Source organism: Dreissena polymorpha, chromosome 2 (genome assembly GCF_020536995.1).
Source record: "Dreissena polymorpha isolate Duluth1 chromosome 2, UMN_Dpol_1.0, whole genome shotgun sequence".
In the NCBI taxonomy this organism is placed as follows: Eukaryota; Metazoa; Mollusca; class Bivalvia; order Myida; family Dreissenidae; genus Dreissena; species Dreissena polymorpha.
The window spans coordinates 62,910,097-62,919,730 of record NC_068356.1 but is presented as its reverse complement, the minus strand read 5'-3'; the positions used below and the strand labels follow the sequence as shown (position 1 = coordinate 62,919,730).

At 34.7% G+C, this 9,634-nt stretch overlaps 1 protein-coding gene across 1 annotated transcript in view; it reads right to left on the bottom strand.

Annotated features, from left to right (window-relative positions):
- The window catches only part of LOC127867311 (uncharacterized), a 64,705-nt gene that overhangs the window by 36,045 nt on the left and 19,026 nt on the right, over positions 1-9,634 (bottom strand). The gene's annotated exons all lie outside the window — the stretch shown is intronic.

The following is a 9,634-nucleotide window of genomic DNA, read 5'->3' as shown; positions in this document are numbered from 1 at the left end:
AAGTGATTTAAAGTATCTAACAAAAAGGAATAGAAATACTTCCTTAAATGCACTAACTTCATTAGCCGATCTAAATTAATGATCTTAATGTTTTATTTTAATTGTCCTTATACCAAACCCTGCTATATTTACAACAAACAAAGACTCTGATAAAAGTTGCCATTTCATACCATATTTCTGTGAACGAGTTCATGAATATTGTTATTTAGTGCACCTTTGGTGAGCTTACCTACATATTTCCTTGATGAGTTTAATCAATAATCATATGAATTGACAAGTGTCAGATCTTTTTTATAACACTAATTAAATTACGCATTTAAACAATTATTATTAAGTTAAATTTAACGAAAAAAACTGAAAATTGTTTTCAATGCGTGACGTACCTGTATATATTCTAGCACCATTTCAGCAAAATAATACAGTATCATAAAACATACATTAACCAATGAAAATGCTCATAAGCTTTTTTACAAATTTAAACAATATAAGTAAGTAGGTATTGTGATTATATCACATAGAAAACACATATTAGGTTCGACATGTAGTAATATTGAAACAAACTAATTGCAATTGATTATAGTTTTTCAACAAAATTAATTTAATGAAAGCATAACAAAAAAAGTAATTAACTTACACCGAGCCTTGGAATTTTGGTTCTTCTTCTGGCACTGTTCACCAGTTTTTGCGACCCCAAATTTTCTGAAAGTTTAATAAAAACAATTGTATGATGTATAGCAGTATTTATGAAACACATTACATTTCATGTTTGCCATCATAACTGTCGATTAGTTTAATATAAACGACATACAGGGTAATAGTTATCAATGTAAACGTGTAGTAAATGAAAAGTTCGTTTGGAAATGTGCAGATTGTAATCAGATACGAATAAAACACACATGGGTACGAATCTAACAGGGTACGAGATGAAAACTAAAACAATAGACCTCCTTAAATGGTAAACTTATCCGTGAAACCACAAATATTCATTATTAATACTTAAATAACAATTCACTTGTGCAAATTTTGGAAACAAAGAACGTGCAACCGTACCATAAATTATAACAAATGTTTGAAACTAAAACACATTCCACAATCACATCCGAAATCCGTAAGTACAATTTGCTGAGTGGTTATGCCCCTTGTTTACATAGTGCATTATTCGGCGCTAGTAAAAACGACATCGGTAGCAAATCAAAAAGTAAGCTATTAAATAAAATATTACAACTATAAGGCAGATACGATAATAACATGTAACTTACATTGATATTCTACTCGCCACCTCGTCCCATTTTTTTCTTCGAATAACCAAAATCTTTTCGGCTCCGATCCCCTTATACTCGCGGATAGAAGGTTCCAGCGGTCCCGAACCAGCGCATTAAAAACAATCTCTGGCTCGGACCAATCTGGACCTGCTGGCGCTTCGTTTCGCTGTCTTCAACTGCCAAACACTCCATTCAATAAGTTATAGCAAACATGTCCGCTACTATTTTTGACACTATTTGGCGCGTTTTCCCTACTAGAGAGTTCGCTTAGTCGTGACGTCATTAAAAAAACACAATCTTATTGAAGTCTATTTCCAAATGCGTTCGTGAATACGAATCCTGAGTCTGTCTTTAGTAAGTCTAAGCCTGAGTCAAAGTCTGAGTTTGAGTCCAAGTTTGAGTTTATTATTGATGAATACGGCTCCTGGTGTTTTCCCATACTATTATGCTCGCCGGAAATGCCCTTTTAGTATATTTAATATATTTTAATTCGCTGATTCTGAATAAACGATAATAAATTCCAACGTAGAGATATTCTTGACCAATACAGATTCAAGCTTATCTTGAGCGACCATAGGCAGAATTGAATATAACATAACATCGATATATGGGGCTCTTTTATCCACGACAGGCCTTTGCTTGACCGCCCTGGAGCATTTCGCTTACAAAAAATATGTTCGAAATGCAGTACCATACGTTAATCCTATGATAAAATGACAACCCCGAGAGCTGGCCATACTACCGCTAAGCTATACAACTCCCTGAATTTATTAAATGAACATATCGTCGTTAAATGCTAAATGCGTGTTTTGAGAAATGCCTGCGAGTACCAATTATTTAACTCTATATTGAATACATTTCATAGATAAGCCGGCATTGGAGTTGCTGCCGCCTAAACACACGCTGTCTTACACATGCACATTTCGTTTAAATCATGTTCACATTATGTTGTCCCATAGTGCAGATTTAATTCGTAAATACCCTCCGTCTGCTTTATGACCACATTTTCAATACTCGTATAACCCGCCCCATGTTAACTTTACTATCGACCGCTTGTTTTCGCGTAGTTTAAATTTCAGCTTTAAATATCGTCTGCTATGATTTATTTAACCCTGTCAATATAAAATTCCCGTTAACGTTTAATTCATGGGCGCAGCTCACTCTTTGTTTATACATGTCATTGACTTGCACGTGTATAGTGTGTCATGTATTTCCAGTTGTAATGCATTTTTCACACACGCAGCCACGTTTGTTTCGTACCGATATCGTATATATTATAAATGTTAATAACTTGCTAGTGTACAGGAAAAAACTTAAAATATATTTTAAACGTACAAAGTATTAACATTAATGGATCCAGATCCAAACACAAACACACTGATTGTGCTATTTAGTAGTTCTTCTTTGTTTGAAATGCGCGGAAGCGGACATCATGCGAAACCGGCGCTCACGTTACCCAAAGCGTGCTTAGGTCACAGGTTAATAATAGTCTGGAGGATTCCGTTATGTACATGATTAGGTTTCATATTCTGTAATGCTGTTGGCATTTTTGGCACAATTTTTGCGAAAATCAGTATGGTGTAATCCCTTTAAAACAAAACACTGACTTCATGGATTAATATATTTACATTAAATGATTTTACAAGCCAATTTGCACATACAAGTTTTGCAAATACCTTGCTGAATTAGATCTTTACGAGCCGACTTAATTTTATTAAAGCGTGTAAATGGCTGGCTGGATTAATACTATGTATGGTCACTTTAATCGGAATAACTTTTGCACTTTCAACCAAGCTTATTATTGAAGCTAAACTTTAAAAGGCGTTGTCATGGGAAGTTGGGGAAGCGGATATCGACAACGAGCGAGGCCTGGTATAGGGGAGATAACCCTGGGTTATGGTTAGGTTAGGTTTAATGTTAGGGGTCGGGTTAGGGTTAAGGTTATGGCTAACCCTAACCCAAACCCGACCCCTAACCCTTACCTTAACCCTCTATGCCCCCCCCCACCATGCGCATTACAATACCAGGCCTCGCTCGTTGTCGTTGTCCGCTTCCCCGTTGTCATTCAGTTCCGCCATGTTTTATTTCTTAACTCATGAGGCTTTCTCGTCACTTATTTGTTATGAAAGCAGGGATTTAATCATGAGAAGTTCGGAACCAGTCTAATCGTTGCGCGGCAATTGATTGAAATTTGAATGTCAACCACTTTTTTCACGACCGGATGCATGCCAGACTGATTGTTTCCTGTGTAATTATTTAAACCGACATCAATAAAGTAATACATCTTTAACAAAGTGCTTTTTACCATGTGCTGTAGGCGGGAATGTGTGCCTGTGTTGCTATCGTTTAATATTAAATATTTATAGGTTATCATGCTAAGATCAAAATTCCATGAGAATACATGTTTCATCTTAACTCTTATACATCAGGCATTTTGAAGTGTACGAGCGCGTTGTTAACACTAGTGCAATAAGATAGATATATACGCAGACGATATTCAATAAAAGCGCTGAAGGTATGGAAGTTGTTCGCAATAGCATATTCTTAGACGCGACTTATTTTAAAATTAGGTTATAGCTTTTTAAACGCAAGTTTGCAATAAACACAACCCATTCAATTTTATAAAGAGTGTGTCTTAGCGCACAGGTCGATCTTGATGTGCACTGTTTTTTTCATCCTATTTATGTTATAGAGATAACTATGATGAAAATGGTATCATGAGAACCAGTTAATATAAAATGAAACTTGCACTCACCATCATATTAAATGAACATTGTTAGAATATCGAATACCTATCACACTAAGAATATAATTTCATGATGGGAATTCCCTTTTAAAAACTATTTTGACACCATATACAAATTCAAAATATAAAATAAGACCTCAAATGACCTTTACATAACGCCAGCAGACACGAATGAATACACTCGAATATCTCATAGGCTGATTCGAGAGAAATCCTCTGAACTTTTGCTACATCACTGTGTCTGTGCACAGCGTAAAGGATGTTATACACTGTTCAGTGTAAGGAATTCCGAATTACTCTCTGCTTGTTCAAACGACCCAAAGACACAAATTGTGGCCCAGTTACAATGATGCATTAAACTCCATCTCGCAAAATGTCAGGGTCTGTAATCGGTCACTCAATCGTCAGGATAAGAAATACTTGACTATCGATAAACACAGTTTTTCTTTCAAGATGAGACAACAAAAACTACCGAAATGTGACCATAGGGTCACGATAAGAGGGAAATCGTTTCAGCATATAACAACAACTGTTTACCGTACTCGGTCAGCAAGTCTGGCAATCGCTCCTTAACACCTGAAAAGGCTACCCTAATGTTCCAGTGTGCTATATTTGCTATTTTGAATTCAATTTCATATCGAAAAGCATTGTGCTAAAATGTGCTATTTACAAAACGTAATGAGATTTTTAAAGAACCGCGCCATTTTAAAATGGATCGTATGCCCTAATGCGCCCATCATAGCTATTTTCCACACAGCCTGCGCATGTTGCAGCCTGGTAAGGAGATACATAATAAGAACATAAAACCTTGAGTGATTTTATAGCGGACAGCATTGCCTCTGTACAGACTGCGCAGGCTGGGCTTGAGCTACGCTGGACGGAACGCCATATGACTCATTTTCGCATGACACGGCTATAAAAGTGTGATTTGAATGTGTCGAAAGAATAATGCGTGTTAATCATATATTCATGTACGATATATTTCGCTGGTCAAGAAAGAAAACTGCGTGTTAATCAAATATTTACATACGGTATATTTCGATGGTGAAGAAATAAACTCATGCGGTGAATATGCACAATTGCGAAATAAAAAGTTAAAAATTTGTTTTCAATTTGATTAGATCTATTTAGAAACGTCAATTTTCAAACTTTATTTCAAAGTCAACATTTACGCCGAATATCTTTTTATAAGAAATTTATTGTTATATTTGGTAGTTTCTTATATTCGGTTTTAGCGATTATAAAACATTGTTGTCGTTGTCTATAGTATACCTGTAGTTACTGGTGAAATTATGTTCAGCGTTTTATAAAATTAAAAACTGTAAATAGAAACAAACTTTAGGTTATACTATTGCGTTGTTATCACCTGTGCAATTGAGAAAACAGGAGAAATTGCCGCTAACTGTTGAGAAAAAAAAAACGTTTCCCAGACGTGTCAGATTTAACCCCGATGTACTAGCAAGCACTATCAACGAGATTACGCAGAAGACGAGTGATAGTGTATTGGTCATAATATACTAAATAGTTTCCCTATATAATGCCATGTAAAAACGACAAATTATAGCGAAAATAAATGCAACATTTTGCACATAGAGACCCTCATAACCGCACCTTCTCTTAAAGGCCATTCTAAGCGGAATCGATTTATGCAATAAAAAAGATGTGTTATTTTCAAACCAAGAAAGAACTTGACACGAATCAAAATCGACTGTTTTTGCAACTATTTTCCGGCCGTTTCTTAGTGGAATGTAACCTTTTCTAGTGCAATGGTTTACTATAGTCTTCGTGTTTATCATATTTCAGGGATTCAGTAGTGAACACCTACTTATGCCCTACCATTATATCCGAAAGATAAAACCCGAACAATAGTTTAAAGTGTAAAACATGCCTTCCTGTCAATTATGATATTTTTTAGAGAGTACAGCCCTAAATTAAACGATTATTTAGTATACTGTAACCTATAAAACAACGTTTACTGTTAACATCGCGAATAACAAGCACTTCTCGATACGAATAAACCTATTTTCTATGTGCATGCCACATTTCAGACCGATCTTTCAGGTTTAAATGCTTGAAAATGCATTTTATTAAAACGCCTGGTAAGCCATCTGGCTTTCGCGGTCGGAGCTTTGATTTATAAAGGGCGTTCAGGAGTAAAAAATATTACCCTCAATAATAAAAATCAGTCAAAATACTGGAATAGTGTTACAACCTATGTAGAAAAAGAAGTAAACAACTTTTAAAACGTGTTTATGAGTTCTTTCAGCACAAATTGTTGCGATTTCAGATTCTCAAGACGAGTTTTGTACGATTTATTTTTTTATTTTCCTCAGAAAACGCCTTTTTTTCTTAAAAACTCGCAATGCTCCTTAAATTCATAAAAACAAACATTTATTCCGTGAAACTTGCCTAAACGCGTAATATTCCGCCCCGAAAATGGTGATTTTCTCTAAATACAGCTCCTTTGTGACTGGGCCTGGTTTGCGTTTAAGACAACGTTTACTGTTAACATCGCGAAAAATAAGCACTTCTCGATACGAATAAACCTATTTGCTATGTGCATGCCACATTTCAGACCGATCTTTCAGGTTTAAATGCTTGAAAATGCATTTTATTGTAACGCCTGGTAAGCCATCTGGCTTTCGCGGTCGGAGCTTTGATTTATAATGGACATTCAGAAGTAAAAAAGATTATCCTCAATAATATAAATCGGTCAAAATACTGGAATAGTGTTACAAGCTATGTAGAAAAAGAAGTAAACAACTATTAAAACGTGTTTATGAGTTCTTTCAGCACAAATTGTTAGAGATGCTCAATACGAGTTTATGTACGATTTTTTATCTTATTTTCCTCTGAAAACGCTTTTTCTGTTCTTAAAAACTCGCAATGCTCCTTAAATTCATGAAACAAACATTTATTCCGTGAAACTTGCCTAAACGCGTAATATTCCGCCCCGAAAATGGTGATTTTCTCTAAATACAGCTCCTTTGTGACTGGGCCTGGTTTGCGTTTAAGACAACGTTTACTGTTAACATCGCGAAAAATAAGCACTTCTCGATACGAATAAACCTATTTGCTATGTGCATGCCACATTTCAGACCGATCTTTCAGGTTTAAATGCTTGAAAATGCATTTTATTGTAACGCCTGGTAAGCCATCTGGCTTTCGCGGTCGGAGCTTTGATTTATAACGGACGTTCAGAAGTAAAAAAGATTACCCTCAATAATAAAAATCGGTCAAAATACTGGAATAATGTTACAAGCTATGTAGAAATAGAAGTAAACAACTATTAAAACGTGTTTATGAGTTCTTTCAGCACACATTGTTGCGATTTGAGATGCTTAATACGAGTTTATGTACGATTTTTTTTCTTATTTTCCTCTGAAAACGCTTTTTTGTTCTTAAAAACTCGCAATGCTCCTTAAATTCATGAAACAAACATTTATTTCGTGAAACTTGCCCAAACGCGTAATATTCCGCCCCGAAAATGGTGATTTTCTGTAAATACAGCTCCTTTGTGACTGGGCCTGGTTTGCGTTTAAGACAACGTTTACTGTTAACATCGCGAAAAATAAGCACTTCTCGATACGAATAAACCTATTTGCTATGTGCATGCCACATTTCAGACCGATCTTTCAGGTTTTAATGCTTGAAAATGCATTTTATTGTAACGCCTGGTAAGCCATCTGGCTTTCGCGGTCGGAGCTTTGATTTATAACGGACGTTCAGAAGTAAAAAAGATTACCCTAAATAATAAAAATCGGTCAAAATACTGGAATAGTGTTACAAGCTATGTAGAAAAAGAAGTAAACAACTATTAAAACGTGTTTATGAGTTCTTCCAGCACAAATTGTTGCGATTTGAGATGCTCAATACGAGTTTATGTACGATTTTTTTCTTATTTTCCTCTGAAAACGCTTTTTTTTTGTTCTTAAAAACTCGCAATGCTCCTTAAATTCATGAAACAAACGCATTTATTCCGTGAAACTTACCCAAACGCGTAATATTCTGCCCCAAAAATGGTGATTTTCTGTAAATACAGCTCCTTTGTGACTGGGCTGGTTTGCGATCAGGTCATAATATAGTTTCCCTATATAATTCAATGTTAAAGCGACAATTCTAAGCGAAAATAAATGCAACATTTTGCACATAGAGTACGTGGAATGTAACCTTTTTCAGTGGAATGCTTTACTATAGTCTTCAAGTTCATCATATTTCAGGGATTCAGTAGTGAACACCTATTCATGCCCTACCATTATCTCCGAAAGATAAAACCCGAACAATAGTTTAAAGTGTAAAACATTGCCTTCCTGTCAACTATGATATTTTTATATGGAGTACAGCCCTACATGAAACGATTATTTAGTATACTGTAACCTATTGGACTGTATATATCCCTTGTTGATCAGTATTAGTTTTATTTTCCCTTATCTATTAATAGCCTCAGATTTTCAATGACATATGTTGCGCAAAATACCACGTGATCAAGACGCAGCAAATAGTGGATTATTTTAATCATTCATAAACTTCTCTTCCGCGACACGTATAATTAAAAAATAGTTTCGTGGTGTTTTCTTTATACGCTCCGTTCAAAAATATTCTATTTAACACGATATTTACATTATGTGTCAATTTGTGAATGAATAAAATAGAAAATCTGAAACCTCTGACATAAAAGGCGAACTCTTTCTCGGCGCGGATGCGGCAGTTATCAGGTTTTGGTTCATAAGCAAATCTGGCTTTTAAAACGTGGTATTCACTTTAGTTATTCGCAAGCGAACAACTAAAAAATAGATTCATCGATATGAACTTACATAGCTTTCTATAACCTACAGATATAAATGAATATTTATCTCAAAGTTGTTCAGCAGTGTCTTTCAATTAATCAAATGTCTTTGTATACATTTATAGACAGCAAAATCTATCAAACACGATTTGTTCTACATTTTAATGTTATTTGTAAGAGTTAATAATATGCAAAGAACACATGGTTTGTTTGCATTGTAGATCATCTGTATTCTCACACTTAAGAAATTAATGTATAATGCATCTTAATGATAAATATATACATTATTTTATATTCAACTAGGTGATTTGTATTTTGATTTAATTTACCAACACATGATGAAGAACTGAACCAGAAAAAAACTAAACACATATAAATATTAAACAAATACGTTTTTTACGTCTTCGCGGCGATGTCTTTTATTTTCAGTCCAAAACCAAACGCACCTATTGCTTTTGAATATTTCGGGACTAAATTAATAGCCGAAAGCTAAATTACAAACACATTTGTAAAATAAAATGTAGTCTTTACTCGAATAATTTATTGTTTGATTGAAAGTTGGCTTTCAATAGGAAATGCACTACAGCAACAGCATAACATCTATTGGAACAAGGTAGCCTCACAGACGTTTAAACATGTTGAAATATTCAAACAGTGTTCACATAGATTTAAAACTGTTTTCATCATGTATTTGTTATTGATTGCACCTCGTCATAAACAGTAGTTTGAGGATTGAAAAGGAAAATTACGACAGTGCCTGTTATAAAATTTAACATTTCTGGCATATGTATTACATAAACGTAAGAAATTAAACAGTAACACAATAAAACTTGAGCGTAC